This window comes from Dendropsophus ebraccatus, chromosome 3, assembly GCF_027789765.1.
Source record: "Dendropsophus ebraccatus isolate aDenEbr1 chromosome 3, aDenEbr1.pat, whole genome shotgun sequence".
Taxonomy (NCBI): domain Eukaryota; kingdom Metazoa; phylum Chordata; class Amphibia; order Anura; family Hylidae; genus Dendropsophus; species Dendropsophus ebraccatus.
In genome coordinates this window covers 175282739-175297293 of record NC_091456.1, presented here as the reverse complement: position 1 = coordinate 175297293, position 14555 = coordinate 175282739, and the positions used below count along the sequence as shown (strand labels likewise).

At 44.9% G+C, this 14555-nt stretch overlaps 1 protein-coding gene and 1 long non-coding RNA gene across 4 annotated transcripts in view; one reads left to right on the top strand and one right to left on the bottom strand.

The window, feature by feature from the left end:
- The window catches only part of LOC138786290 (uncharacterized), a 75217-nt gene that overhangs the window by 13350 nt on the left and 47312 nt on the right, over positions 1-14555 (bottom strand). The window contains exons 4-5 of one of the 3 annotated variants that reach the window (XR_011362212.1): positions 13939-14001; positions 5418-5579 (exon numbers count right to left, since the gene is read on the bottom strand). The exons of the other annotated variants lie outside the window; for them this stretch is intronic. This is a non-coding gene — a long non-coding RNA (uncharacterized lncRNA). Of the gene's footprint in view, positions 1-5417; positions 5580-13938; positions 14002-14555 lie in introns of those variants that run through there. 3 annotated transcript variants of the gene reach the window in all.
- The window catches only part of LOC138786289 (phospholipid-transporting ATPase IC-like), a 46530-nt gene continuing 42208 nt past the window's right edge, over positions 10234-14555 (top strand). Inside the window, exon 1 of the mRNA XM_069963176.1 lies at positions 10234-10375. The gene's annotated coding sequence lies outside the window, so the exon portion shown is untranslated. The remainder of the gene's footprint in view (positions 10376-14555) is intronic.

Sequence of the window (14555 nt, the reverse complement as noted above, 5' to 3'; positions counted from 1 at the left end):
AATCATTATTTGAACAATCAATCATTTTCTGATGAAACATTTCCTTCAAGAAACAAATTTAGTTTGGCTCAATTGTTGTTGTTTTTTTTGTGTGTCACTGTCATTATAAAAAACCTTTGACATGACAGAGAGTCATGTCAAAAGTTTTGATTGGTCCGGATGTGAGTATCCAGACCTGTACCGATCATGAGAACGAGCCAGGAGAAGACCGCACATAAGCCCCTATTACACAGAGCGATGGCAGCAGATTGCTGCTATCTTAGTCGTATGTCTTTCAACATTTTAAAAGTCAACGATCAGCCAACATCGTTCATGTCAGCTGATCGTTGTCTTCTATGACACAAGATGATTATGGGTCGTAATGATTGATATCGGGCGAACGCGGCTGATAATCTTATCATGTAATAGGGCCTTTACCATGGTCCGCTCCCCGCTCTGTGTTACTGAAAACTTTTATTATGAGTCCAACTTATCGTGTGGCACAGAGCCAGAAGAGGATCCACAGTCTTTGTCCTGCTGAATCTCACAATCAGGACGGGTTAGATTCAGACTGATCAAAACTTTGACAAGTTTTTTTTTAAAAGTGACACCGTAATATTGTTTTAATATTCTCATTTTGGCATTGACCATTGGACCATACGTACAGCCACGATGCAGGACTCCCAAAAGGACTCCAAGGACCTCACGAGTATCTTTCTTGGGCGTTTATTCACACTAGGCTTAAAAATGAGCGACGCATTTCTGTGTCGGACTGACGCCTTTATCAAGCTCCTCCTCCTGTGGCAGGACTTGGCATTTTGCAGTGAGAAGGAGCTTGATAAAGGTGTCAGTCTGACACAGAAATGAGTCACTCATTTTTAAGCCTAGCGTGAATAAGAAAGATACTCGTGAGGTCCATGGAGTTCTTTTGGGAGTCCTGCATCATGGCTCCCTATGTATGGTCCAATGGTCAATTCCAAACTGCATTTTCGTGCTTTGGCATCAGGACGGGTGCCGGGAGCAGAAAACCAGAGGCCAGGCAGTGGACTGATTTAACATAAACGCCTACTAGTGTTGTGCCTAAGGTTTGCACAACACCACCAGGTTTGTTTGGTCCACTTTCAAGTAATTTTTCCCACTGATATTGTCCATGCCACACTATATTAGCACCCCTCTTTGTCCATATATGTTGTTTGTATGCTTTAAAGCGACTCTGTACCCACAATCTGACCCCCCAAACCATTTGTACCTTCAGATAGCTGCTTTTAATCCAAGATCTGTCCTGGGGTCCGTTTGGCAGGGGATGCAGTTATTGTCATAAAAACAACTTTTAATCCGGCAGCGCTGTGTCTAATGGCCGGGGGTTACATTTGTATATGCATTAGGCTGGCACACGCTCTCTTTCCTTCCTCCCCACCCTCCTCATCATTAGGAATGCTCCAGGAAGATTGCTTCCTATTCCCCACCTGTGTGTATAATGAACATGGGCTGGATCATTAATACACCTGTGCAAAGCTCAAACAGCAGTAAATGTTCCTGGATCATTCCTAATGATGAGGAGGGTGGGGAGGAAGGACGGAGAGGTGGTGCCAGCCTAATGCATATACAAATGTAAGCCCCGGCCATTAGACACAGCGCTGCCGGATTAAAAGTTGTTTTTATGACAATAACTGCATCCCCTGCCGAACGGACCCCAGGACAGATTTTGGATTAAAAGCAGCTATCCGAAGGTACAAGTGGTTTGGGGGGACAGATTGTGGGTACAGAGTCGCTTTAATATTCTCTGAACATTGAATGAACACAGGATGTTCTGGGTGACAAATCGCTATTAAACATTTTGCGACCGATTTGGCAGGCATCCAGATGATCATGATTTATAGACCCAACACTGTTGAGAGCCTCGTCTATCTTCTTCCAGAATCATCTCTTGGATGTGTCAATAGTTTCTGGAACGGTGACTACTGAAGGACTCCCAGAGGCGTCTTCATACTCCAAAAGCTTGAAAAAATGGACGTGGGAAGAGACTGAAACGTAGCTCCTTGTTACATGCCCTGCACTACTGAGAAATAAGCCATTTTTAAAACATAAAACTGCCTTTTTATTTTCAAGGTACTTTTTATGGCTGTAATAATCACAATGAAAAGAGAGATGAGCGCAACTCTAGCCTCCCTGTGTCCGATCGTTTGGCATTTAATTACCGGTGGCTGAAGAAGTTGGGTGCAGCCCTAAGGCTGCCTGGAAAATACGCATACAGCCATAAGCCATAGGTTGTATCCATGTTTTTCAGGATTCCCTAGAGCTGCATCCAACTTCTCCAGCCAGTCAAATGCTGCACGATTGAACTCGGAGATGCTAGAGTTGTGTTCATCTCTACATATAAAATGTCAATTAATTTCCCAATAAATTTGTGGTGTCCCACCATGGGTGCTGCTATTGGTTACACCCTTTGTAAAAGCCTGTAGAGATATTGCACAGCTGTAGGAGCAAAAGAGTTATTGTTTGCTTATGTACCACATGGTTCTGTACACCAATGGGAGTTCTTTCTTCTTCTCACCTATCATCTCTCTCTTTGCTTTTGCATACGCACTCCTCACCCACTCACAGCACACCTTACATGCCCTGTAGGAAGGAAGTCACATGGGTAAAGAAAGTGTAGAGGCTCTTGCCTTTAGACTCTGTAGAGGTAGGACGCTCCCCACAGTTTTCCCTCAAGTAACTCTACTCAACACTATGCAGTGTTAAGCTTCCACTAAAGAGGACAAGTCAGGGATCATCCTAACCCACGCAGGACAGTATCCATAAAAAGTAAAGTAACTGATCCGGATAGAGCTAAGTTGCTAGAAGCCTATGAACTCTATCTTGCAGCGCAGGTGTCAGCAGGGAACCCTAAGCATTCTACTCATCACAGGTAACAAGGTCTGGGGCTTGTGTCACCCTCTAGGATGGGTCGCTCGACACTGGTGGGCAATAGGCGGTGCAAAGACCAAAGAGTCAAAACACAGGCACAAGTATTCTCTCTACTCTCAAGTATTCTTCTATTTCTACCTCTGAAGTTCCGGCAGAGCACAGTACTACTTGGGTTGGGACTCTCTCAACATCCTCCTTCTGCTCTTCTGATCCTCTCTTCTACCTCTCATCATGCAACTCAGTCAGCACAGCTGTATCACTCCTTCTGCTCTCAGTACAGATCTGAACTTTACAGTATCATACCTCCCAACTGTCCCGGATTCCGCGGGGTTTTCGGGGTGCTGTCCCGCGGTTCCGGAACGGCCCCCCGTGTCCCGCATTATGTGTGTCCCCAGCTAAAAAAAACAATAAACCAGTAACTCACCTGTCCTCCGGTCCCAGCAGCTCCTCTCCCGGCAGAGCGCGCACTCCCGTCATCCTCCGAGGCGGGCAGCGGGGTATACAGACACTGACTGTGCCGGAAGTGACCTGCAGCCTCTATCATGACTCACTTCCGGCACAGTCAGTGACTGTATACCCCGCTGCCCGCCCCGGAGGATGACGGGAGTGCGCGCTCTGACGGGAGAGGAGCTGCTAGGACCGGCGGACAGGTGAGTTACTGGTTTATTGTTTTTTTAGCTGGGGCCACACTTATGGGGGGAATTGGCTACTCTGTGGGGCACTATATGGGGGGATTGGCTACTCTGTGGGGCAATATATGGGGGGATTGGCTACTATGTGGGGCGTTATATGGGGGCATTGGCTACTATGTGGGGCATATATGGGGGCATTGGCTACTATGGAGGGCACTATATGGGGATTGGATAATATGTAGGGCACTGTATGGGGGCATTGGCTACTATGTGGGGCACTATGTGGGGTATTGGCTACTATGTGGGGCACTATATGGGGGCATTGGCTACTATGTGAGGCACTATAATGGGGGATTGGATACTATGTGGGGCACTATATGGGGCATTGGATACTATGTGGGGCATATTTGGGGGCATTGGCTACTATGTGGGGCACTATATGGGGGGCATTGGCTACTATGTGGGGCACTATATGGGGGCAAAGGCTACTATGTGGGGCACTCTATGGGGGATTGGCTACTATGTGGGGCATATATGGGGGCATTGGCTACTATTTGGGCACTATATGGGGCATTGGCTACTATGTGGGCACTATATGGGGGCATTGGCTACTATGTGGGGCACTCTATGGGGGATTGGCTACTATGTGGGGCACTATATGGAGGGATTGGCTACTATGTGGGGCACTATATGGGGGGACTGGCTACTATGCGGGGCACTATATGGGGATTGGCTACTATGTGGGGCACTATATGGGGATTGGCTACTATGTGGGGCACTATATGGGGGGATTGGCTACTATGTGGGGCGCTATATGAGGCATTGGCTACTATGTGGGGCACTTTATGGGGGCATTGGCTACTATGTGGGGCATATATGGGGGCATTGGCTACTATGTGGGGCACTATATGGGGATTGGCTACTATGTGGGGCACTATATGGGGATTGGCTACTATGTGGGGCACTATATGGGGGGATTGGCTACTATGTGGGGCACTATATGGGGGCATAGGCTACTATGTGGGGCACTATATGGGGGATTGGCTACTATGTGGGGCACTATATGGGGGCATTGGCTACTATGTGGGGCACTATATGGGGATTGGCTACTATGTGGGGCACTATATGGGGGCACAGGCTACTATGTGGGGCACTATATGGGGGCATTGGCTACTATGTGGGGCACTATATGGGGCATTGGATACTATGTGGGGCACTATGTGGGGGATTGGCTACTATGTGGGGCACTATGTGGGGGATTGGCTACTATGTGGGGCACTATATGGGGGCATTGGCTACTATGTGGGGCACTATAATGGGGGATTGGATACTATGTGGGGCACTATATGGGGCATTGGATACTATATAGGGCATTTTTGGGGGGATTGGATACTGTATAGGGCACTATTCAGTCAGCAGCATGTGGTGACTGTAGGGGCGTGGCTATGGAGGGTTACTATGGGGGCGTGGCTATGGGGACCGCGGCGCACATGTCCCTCTTTGCTCTTTGCAAAAGTTGGGAGGTATGCAGTATTAAGTAACTCACACTTAACCATTGTCACACTTAGCCCTCTGGCAAGTGAACGGCCGTCCGTCCCTGCTCAACAGCGGGGCAGTCACCACAAATTCAATAGGGAAAAATATAAAACTTCTGTAAAACGGCCATATTTTGATTTTCCATATGGAAAAAAACTACTATACAGTGCTGGGTGATTTCCGTCTATTCCCGTCAGTGCTGCACCACAATAGGTTCACTTATTCTATTGTTATAAGCATTGCAGCATAATAAAACCACACAGCCCTCTCTCTGTCAGCTCTCCAGCTGTTGTAAAACTACAGGTCCCAGCATGTCCGGACAGCTCATAGTTGGTGGAGGCCAGACCGGAGTTTTCTATATTACAGGCTCAGGGGTCGCTTAAGAGCTTTTTCCTGGTTAACAAGCAAGTAAGCGAGTTAATAGCTAATCCTGCAATTTTATTGAGTCACTTTAAATGTATTAACCGTCCTGCAATATGCAATGGAATCTGCAATCGGGCCGGGAATTAAGGATTCTGCTGGGGCCTGAAACATAATTAAAAAGGAGAGTTGTAAACATTCAGGGGCCAAAACACACACACACATATATATATATATATATATATATATATATATATATATATATATATATATTAATGCTGGATGTGTTTAAATCAACTGGTGTCAGAAAGTTATATAGATTTGTAATTTACTTCTATTTAAAAAACTCCAGTCTTCCAGTACTTATCAGCTGCTGTATGTCCTGCAGGAAGTGGTGTATTTTTTTTCTAGTCTGACACAGTGCCCTCTGCTGCCACCTCTGTCCATGTCAGGAACTGTCCAGAGCAGCAGCAAATCCCCATAGAAAACCTCTCCTGCTCTGGACAGTTCCTGACATGGACAGAGGTGGTAGCAGAGAGCACTGTATCATACTGGAAAGAATACACCACTTCCTGCAGCTGATAAGTACTGGAATACTTGAAATTTTTGAATAGAAGTAATTTACAAATCAATATAACTTTCTTACACCAGTTGATTTAAAACCCTTCAGCTTTAATTTGTTTTGCTCATAAAACCCCTCTATCCTCATAGTGATTACCCATACCTATCATGATCATGGCATGTAACTGGTCTCTCATACCCCATCAGCAGTCCAGCGACACAATTGCCAAGTACCAATGGGTTTCCTTGGCAGCTGAAGCCCGCTGAAGGATCTCTTTTTGATGAAAAAAAGGTTAGAGTTTTTAGAATGTAATGATGAAAAAAAAGGTTCGGGCAATAAGACCTAAATGGGCTTGGTCACTAAGGAGTTAGAGATTTAAAGTGTACCTGTTGTTTAAAAAATTTTTTTTTTCAGAAATCAATAGTACAGGCAATTTTAGGAAACTTTGTAATTGGTTTAATTAGGCGAAAAATGCTATTTTGTCATGAAAAAGCAGTTTGAAGCTCTCCCCCCTGTCTTCATGGTTGTCTATGGAGAGGGGAGGGGTTGAGGGAGATGAGGCACCAAAACAGGACAACAAAAAGTTAATTTACAGCTACATCACTGGGCTATCTCCTCTGAAGTCAGCACTGACCTCTTTGACCTCTGAATACAGGCTTTCACACAGGTCCAGCTGTGTAATCCTTTGTTCTTTGCTGGCGACTAATCTCCCTCCTCCCCCTCCCCTCTCCATAGGTTTCACAGGGCTCGACTGATGTAAAAGAGTCGAGATTTCCTGATAATGAGCAGTGGATGAGAGAGAGGACGGAGGGGACCTGGGGAAAGGCTTTTTGAATGCAGATAATGGCATATTTGCCTAATAAACCCAGTTCTATCGTTTCTTAAAATCGCCTGGACTATTGATTTCTGCAAAAAAAAAAAAGTGACACTTTGAGCTTTTACTACATGCAATGCAACCACCACTAGGGGGAGCTTAAAGGGGAGCTATTAGCAGGTTAGACTAATGTAACCTGCTGATAGCCACCTATTGCGCAAGGGGCGCAGAGAAGGAAGCTATGTCTCTTACCTTCCTCCTCTGGTTTTGTTAGCAGTGTGATCCTCAGTCCGGAGCACCCTTAGGAGCACTGCCCCGCTCCCAGAGCACAAGCCAGCCCGCTCCTTCTAATGATAATCAATGGAACGGGTGGGACTGCTAGCGCACTTGGGGCAGGGCAGTACTTTTAATGGTGCTCCAGACCAAGGATTACACTGCTAACAACTTGGGAACCGCACCGAGGAGGAAGGTAAGAGACATACCTTTCTCCTCTGCGCCTCGTGCGCAATAGGGGGCTATCAGCAGATTAGATTCGTCTAACCCACTGATAGTTCCCTTTTAAGAGTTTACTATATACCGATTTACTATTGATCTCAATTCTTTATGCATATGCAAGTATCGTCCTCTATCATTTTTAAAAAATGTTGATGAATAAGAGTTGGAACCTGATTGGTTGTTACAGGTTTAAACAAATCTCAGGAGGGAGAACAATGGTGCCAGGTAAAGCATTGTTTTACATCCCTATAGACATTAAGTAACATATGAACCCAGCTTAGATAAATTGTGATGTACATAATGAGTGACAAATATAACTCCATATCTGATATCAAATGGTGACAACACACAATGTATACAATGTAATCTATTTCCTTCTAATCAGTGACTCAGTGGGTATGGACTGTGCCCGGTGTCTGCTGACCTAGTGAGCGAATCTTAAACCATAATCCACGTTCCAGATGATCTAGTGGGCAAGAGGCCAACATTCCGTGGTCCACATCCAGCAGTACTGCTGGGATACTTCAGTGGGAACTAAGCTGCAGTAACCGAGCATGACCACTACACAATGTATGGCGCTGTCAACTTCCGCCTTCATTCACTGTATATACTGTATTATACTGCACAAAATATTAACATGGTGCAGGAAATATTGTGTGAACATAGCCTTGAAGGGTCACTGTCGTGTTGTTGTTTTTTTCTTTGTGTTGTTTTTTTTTGCAGAAATCAATAGTACAGGCGTTTTTAAGAAACTTTGTAATTCGGTTTATTAGGCAAATATGCCATTATCTGCATTCAAAAAGCCTTTCCCCAGGTCCCCCCCCCTCCTCTCTCTCATTTACTGCTCATTATCAAGAAATCTCTACTGTTTTACATCAGTCGAGCCCTGTGTAACCTATGGAGAGGGGAGGGGGGGAGGAGGGAGATTAGTCGGCAGCAGAGAGCAAAGAACAAAGGATTACATAGTGGGAGCTTTGTGAAAGGCGGTATTCAGAGGTCAGAGAGGTCAGTGCTGACTTCAGAGGAGATAGCCTGGTGATGTAGCTGTAAATTAACTCTTTGTTGTCCTGTTTTGGTGCCTCATCTCCCTCCACCCCTCCCCTTTCCATAGACAACCATGAAGACAGGGGGAAGAGCTTCAAACTGCTTTTTCATGATAAAAATAAATTTTTCGGCTAATAAACCCAATTACAAAGTTTCTTAAAATCACCTGTACTATTGATTTCTGCAAAAAGAAAAAGAAAAAAATTAAACAACAGGTACAATTTAAAGTCAACCCTTCAGGTCATGTTCTGCATTGACTTTTTCAGTGTGTAGATGCGCTGCAAATCCAATCAGCCCTGCAGTTCCCAACACAGCCACCGGTGGCTGTAGAGGGCCCATGTAAAAAAAAAAAAAAAACTTTATTCAAGAATATGTATATTTTATTTTGTAGTTTTAACCCATGCTGCAGGTAACTAGATGAATAGCAGTGAATTACACAGTATAATGCAAAAGAAACTCAATGTGAACCCATTTATTCCTTCTAAGAAAGCTCCCTAAAAAGTCCATCCCTCCATGGGCTGCTACCCAGCTTTTCCCAGCTCCTGAATGGCAGAGCATTACATGGCCACATTTCTGCATCATCATTATGGCTGTAAGTCTACCTGATCATAAGTCTTATGGCCTAAAAGCGGAAAACATCATTAAAGGGGTACTCCGGCGAAAATCTTTTGCTTTCAAATCAACTGGTTTCAGAAAGTAATATAGATTTGTAATTTACTTCTGTTTAAAAATGTCAAGCCTTCCCATATTTATCAGCTGCTGTATGTCCTGCAGAAATTGGTGTTTTTATTACGGTCTGGCACAGTGCTCTCTGCTGCCTCCATGTCAGGAACTGTCCACAGCAGGAGAGGTTTTCTATGGGGATTTGCTCCTGCTCTGGACAGTTACGGACAGAGGTGGCAGCAGAGAGCACTGTGTCAGACTGGAAATAAAACACCAATGTTTGCAGGACATACAGCAGCTGATAAGTATGAGAAAACTTGAGATTTTTAAATAGAAGTAAATTATAAATCTATACAACTTTCTAAATCCAGTTCATTTGAATAAAAAGGTTTTTGCTGGAGTACCCCTTTAAACACTATGAGGCTGTCGGTTCAGCTATAATATGGGCGATCATTGTCGTGGCCACTTGTGCAATCCCATTTACTGACCTCAGTGACCCAGGGATTTTCGGTCATGTGACCCTGTGTCCTGCCTTGGTCCTGATTGTCCACCATTACATTGGTCAAGTTTTTTAATTAAAAAAAACAAAACATCGACCATCTCGGATCCTTCAGACTAATGTCAATCGTAATCTATATTCAATGTTACGATCATATATTTTGTCAAAGATCGGCTATCGGGGGCTTCATTTTACATTGACCATTGATGGTGATCAATTTGTAGAATCTGGTGGGTGTCCGGTCAGTCGTCCATCTGGCGGGTGGTTTCAGGGTCTATAGTCTCCTGTTATAATACCGCCATTGATTAGATTGATCAGATGTCTCCATTTGGCCCAATGACCCTGGATGGGACCCTGCAGATATGGATCAGCAATCAGTGTGAGATAGCACTGTGTATACATCCATGGTGTGTAGGTGCTATGTATTCTCAGGGTTTTGCCTACAATTCCTATTTGTCTCCCTTTTATTTGACTGAGTAATTCTGTAACCTGAGCACATACATTCAAATAGCAGGAGGAGGGGGAGGAGGAGGCAGGGCTGTGGTCACTGGGGATGGAGGAGGGCTGATCACCAGGGACCCCAGGCTTCCCCTTACCTGAGGTCACATGACCTGGGCCAGGACCCTCCCAGGACCCTCCATGCATCATTTCCCTCCTCCCCCCCTAGAGGTGAGCACCTTGTGTGTGAACATTTGCATGCACCTAACAACAGGCAGCAGCTAAAAGTTGTCAAACTTGTTTGTCAGGTGTGTGACACAAGAGGCAGGAAGCCATTAGGAAGGATGGACTGAGCTCCAGGTGTACACAGCAGCTCTGGGATCCAGCACTGGAGGAGCCCACCTAACCCTGCAGGAGACCACCCCAAGGAGGGAGCACAGGAACAGGTGAGTGGGAGCATGGAGGGTCCCTGGGGGCTCACACCTACCTGCCCTCTGCAGTCTGCAAGCTGGAGTTGTGTGGATGGAGATTGGATACATTGTACAGCTGAGATGTGGACTGGGAGTAGGCTGATACATTGTAGCAATCAGGAGTTGTGTGGATGGAGATTAGATACATTGTACCGATCAGCAGCTGTGTGGATACATTGTAACAATCATTAGTTATGTGGATGGAGATTAGATACCTTGTACAGCTCAGGTATGGCTTCACTGGAAGTAGACTGATACATTGTAACGATCAGCAGCTGTGTGGATACAGTGTATATATGGGTATATAGCTAGGTGTAGTGTACAGCTGAGGTGTGGATACAGTGTATATATGGGTATATAGCTAGGTGTAGTGTACAGCTGAGGTGTGGATACAGTGTATATATGGGTATATAGCTAGGTGTAGTGTACAGCTGAGGTGTGGATACAGTGTATATATGGGTATATAGCTAGGTGTAGTGTACAGCTCAGGTGTGTGTGTATATGTGGTATATAGCTAGGTGTAGTGTACAGCTGAGGTGTGGATACAGTGTATATATGGGTATATAGCTAGGTGTAGTGTACAGCTCAGGTGTGGATACAGTGTATATATGGGTATATAGCTAGGTGTAGTGTAGAGCTCAGGTGTGTGTATATGTGGTATATAGCTAGGTGTAGTGTACAGCTGAGGTGTGCATACAGTGTATATATAGGTATATAGCTAGGTGTAGTGTATACAGTTCAGGTGTGGATACAATGATCAGCAGCTGTTTGTATATGTGTGTATATGGCTAGTGCTGCTTTTACACGAAGCGATAATTCGCCCAATCGAACGTATAACGATTTCGGAGCAGCAATTTGGTTTTATAGAACGATCAGCGTTTAGACGAATAAATCGTTAGAAAAATCAATAGAAAATTTGTTAGAAAAATTGTTATTGCGATCGTTTTTAAGATCTCTTAAGCCCATCTCACACATAGGGGGAACCGTTGAAAGACTTTACACGAAGCGATCCGCGAATTTTTAGCGAACGACGATTTGAGAACATGTTGAAAGATCCCAGTGAACGAGTTTTCGCTCGTCGCTTGATCAGTCTCGGTTAGAGATGGTCCGAACCGAGACTGATCAAGCGACGAACCCGAATCCTCGGTAATGATTCCCGCTGTCTGCCCGCTCCGTGCAGCGGGAGGACTGCCTGGAAAACTGGGATACAGCCATAGGCTGTATCCCAGTTTTCCAGGTGTTCCTCCTGCTATATCCGCCCGCTCCACGGAGCGGGCAGACAGCGGGAATCTGCTGCCGAGCGTTCGGGTTCATACGAACCCGAACCTCGTCAGGTTCGGACCATCCCTAGTCTCGGTGTTTACACTAGCCGATTATCACTTAAATATATTGTATAGATGGGGGGAGTAGGCTGATATTCTCTGTAGATGGGGGGAGTAGGCTGATATATTGTATAGATGGGGGGAGTAGGCTGATATTCTCTGTAGATGGGGGAGTAGGCTGATATATTGTATAGATGGGGGGAGTAGGCTGATATTCTCTGTAGATGGGGGGAGTAGGCTGATATATTGTGTAGATGGGGGGAGTAGGCTGATATATTGTGTAGATGGGGGGAGTAGGCTGATATATTGTGTAGATGGGGGGAGTAGGCTGATATATTGTATAGATGGGGGGAGTAGGCTGATATATTGTATAGATGGGAGGGGTAGGCTGATATATTGTATAGGTGGGAGTAGGCTGATATATTGTATAGATTGGGGTGAGTAGGCTGATATATTGTATAGGTGGGAGGGGTAGGCTTACATTTTTGTGTGGAGGCAAATGTATTGTATAGATGGGGATAGGCTTATATACACATTGTATAGATAAAGAAAACTGCAAGTGCATAGGCTATGTTGTAAAGTTCACATGTACTAAATATATATCCTGTATATATGTAATTACAGGCGTCTTTCATGGGTATACATCACAATAACACGGTTATATAATTCATAGCAGTATTTTATTTTATTGTACATAACCTGCATGTATAAATGCCAGTGTTCTGGGCTCGGCGCCTCCGTGTACCCATGTGTTGTCATTAGGATGTACTGTACCATACTGTACAAATATCAGACATTCCTGGCTACAGTGTCCTGCTATATTTTTATTCATCCATGGAGACATTTTTATAGACCGTTCACTGGGCCGATGACACATTGTAGTTTTTCGGGAGTGATGTGGCCCTTCAGTCATATCTGTGCGACATGTTCATGAACAGTTTGGGGATGGATTACAGCAGGGGTAGGGAACCTTGGCTCTCCAGCTGTTGCAAAACTACAACTCCCATCATGCCTGGACAGCCAAAGCTTTAGCTTTGGCTGTCCAGGCATGATGGGGGTTGTAGTTTTGATCAATGTCCTGTGGAAAAACGACCCGAGTGGTGACACAAGGACTTCTATATGTAATGAATGTATGGGATATATAGTGACTGTTCAGTCTTGTTATAGTCAGACATGGTGAATACATTGCCTCGGCCTGTGTGGATCTGGGGCCTGGGGGCAGATCCCTCCCTATTTTGTTAGGTAGGGATCAGGTCACACGGCCGCCCACAGACGGTCGCTCAGGTATTGGCTTGTGTCTACTTGTTTTCTTATCAGGATTTTATCACACTAGAAATGTTTTCGGTGCAGGTCACAGCATTGTTATTACAGACAACAATCACTGCAAATGGGGCCGTAAATAGTTAACTGTGACCAGATCTAAAGCTGGAGGCAGACCTTGGGCCTGAGAACAAGAGTAGACTGAACACTTGGGCATTAGGGTAATGGCTGAGGGCCTGAGATCCAGTATTGGTTTAATTTTGCAGCAGCTAATTGGGGTACATTGCTTTACGGCTTTCAGTGCATAACAGATTTGGGCCACTTCCAGCAGGGTACTCGGCAGTCCAGCAGATCTGGCCATTGAGTACAGCAAAATATAAGAACGTGGCCTGAATGTGCTCACTGGCTGACTCTGTTCAGGACCGTTAAAGGGTTATCAGGATTAGAAAAAACAAAGCTACTTTCTCAGAAAAACAGCACCATCCCTGTCCTCAGGTTGTGTGTGGTACTACAATCCAGCTCCGGCTCTTCAATGGAACTGAGCTGCAATACCCCACACCCAAACTGAGGACAGGAGTAGTGCTGTTTAGGCCTGGATAACCCCTTAAAAGTAAATGGACACGCTGCTGTGTGCTTTAAAAAAAAAATATCAATTGCCCCCTACCAAAAAGCACCAGATGATAAGTGACAAACTCAAAAACACGGCTGGGATTTTAAACTGACCAAAAAAACTAGGTAAAATAACATCTGTATTTAATTATTATAAATTACAGCTGTTTCTTTTTTTGTTTTTTGTTTTTGTTTTGTTTTTTACAGTTATACACTAGTGCCAAAAAAGACAGTGACGTAGTGTCAGTGTCGTTATAACTTTCAAAATCTAAATTAACAGTAAATGTGATGTAAAGCAAGTTTGCAATATACATTGATTATTTTTTGTTGGTATCAAGCTATACTTACCAGAAATCCAGGTCCAGTCTCTTGAAGGCAGATTTTCTGACTTGTGCTGGTTGAAAAAACAGACTAAACACAGGAATTCTGGTCAGTACAGAGAGTCAAAGCTCAATGTGTCCATCAATCACATGACTGCCTTCTCTCTTTAAAGAGGAACTATCAGCAGGTTAGACAAATCTAACCTACTGATATGTCCCTATGGCACACGGGGTGCTGAGGATGAAGGGTTCTCCTACTTTCCTCCTTGGCACTATGCACCAATATAAAGCCCCTATTACACGGGGCGACTGAGAGGAGCAAACGAGCGCTGTCAGCGCTTATTTGCTCCTTGTACCTTGCTCGCTGCTGCCGCTATTACACGCTTTGGCAGCGAGTGGGTGAGTACAGTGTGGGGGGGGGGGGGGGTATGGGGGCGCAGGGAGCTAGATCGTCCGGGCAGCCCATAGCAGATAGCTCTTCCTATTCCGCGGAGCGACGGCAGCAAATCATTGTTACATTAGTCGTTGTCTTTCAACATGTTGAAAGACAAAGGACTGCAACGATCAGCCGACATCGTTCATGTCAGCTAATCGTTGCCTTGTATTCACTAACTTAAAACCGTGACCCATATTACACAGAACAAT